Here is an 876-nt window from a genome sequence, read left to right on the forward strand (position 1 = left end):
ATCGCTTACATCCAAAAATACAGTTAAAAGTTATGATTACGTATAAGTAAAATAACTTACTATCAATTTAAACAAATTGAAAATAATAAATAATGTTTACAAAGAACAGTTGATTACATTTGACTGGCTCCTTTAATTAATATTCCACAACTTTACAGACCAGGATGGGATTTTTTCGCTACTTTAAAGACCAGTGGGGTTGTAGCTCTGAAGGATTTTTTAAATAAGAATAAGTCTATATTCTGCTTAGGAACCATAAGAATGTCAATGTAAAATTTTCATACAACCGGTTGAATAGTTTACGCGTGGAAACAAAACAAACAAAGGCACTTTAGCATTTATAATATTTTTAGGATCAGGTTCATTTAGTCGGTGAAATGTAAGAAATCTGTTACATATCTAATATGTAGTAAAAGAAACTAAATTTTAGGTCAAAAGTATATTGAAGCCACGCCTGTATCAATCCAATTAATTTCCAACTCTGTACACGTTTATCATAAAATACCATATACTAAGTTCCATATCTATGTACTTAGGTTCTTCAATGTACAATAATTAAGAGGATAGTTGTATTCTATGTCTGAAAACGTTCTCTTAGCAAATTGACTATAAGGACCTCAAAAGCCACAGATGATATATTTGGTATGAGAAGAAAGTCCAATAGCTATTTGTCCAGTTTCCAAGAGAAGCAGTCAGGAAGACAATCAGTCCACACCTTATTATTCCTGCCACGTGTTGCAGTGCATATATATTTCATTCTACCAGACTCATTTCTCTAACTCTAGATCCACTAATATATCACTGCACCTCTCGCCTTATTCCATGTTTCGTTTTATCTCGTTTTAAATTAACATTTTATCCATTATATTGTACCAA

Source organism: Homalodisca vitripennis, unplaced genomic scaffold, assembly GCF_021130785.1.
Source record: "Homalodisca vitripennis isolate AUS2020 unplaced genomic scaffold, UT_GWSS_2.1 ScUCBcl_3489;HRSCAF=9049, whole genome shotgun sequence".
NCBI classification, from domain to species: Eukaryota; Metazoa; Arthropoda; class Insecta; order Hemiptera; family Cicadellidae; genus Homalodisca; species Homalodisca vitripennis.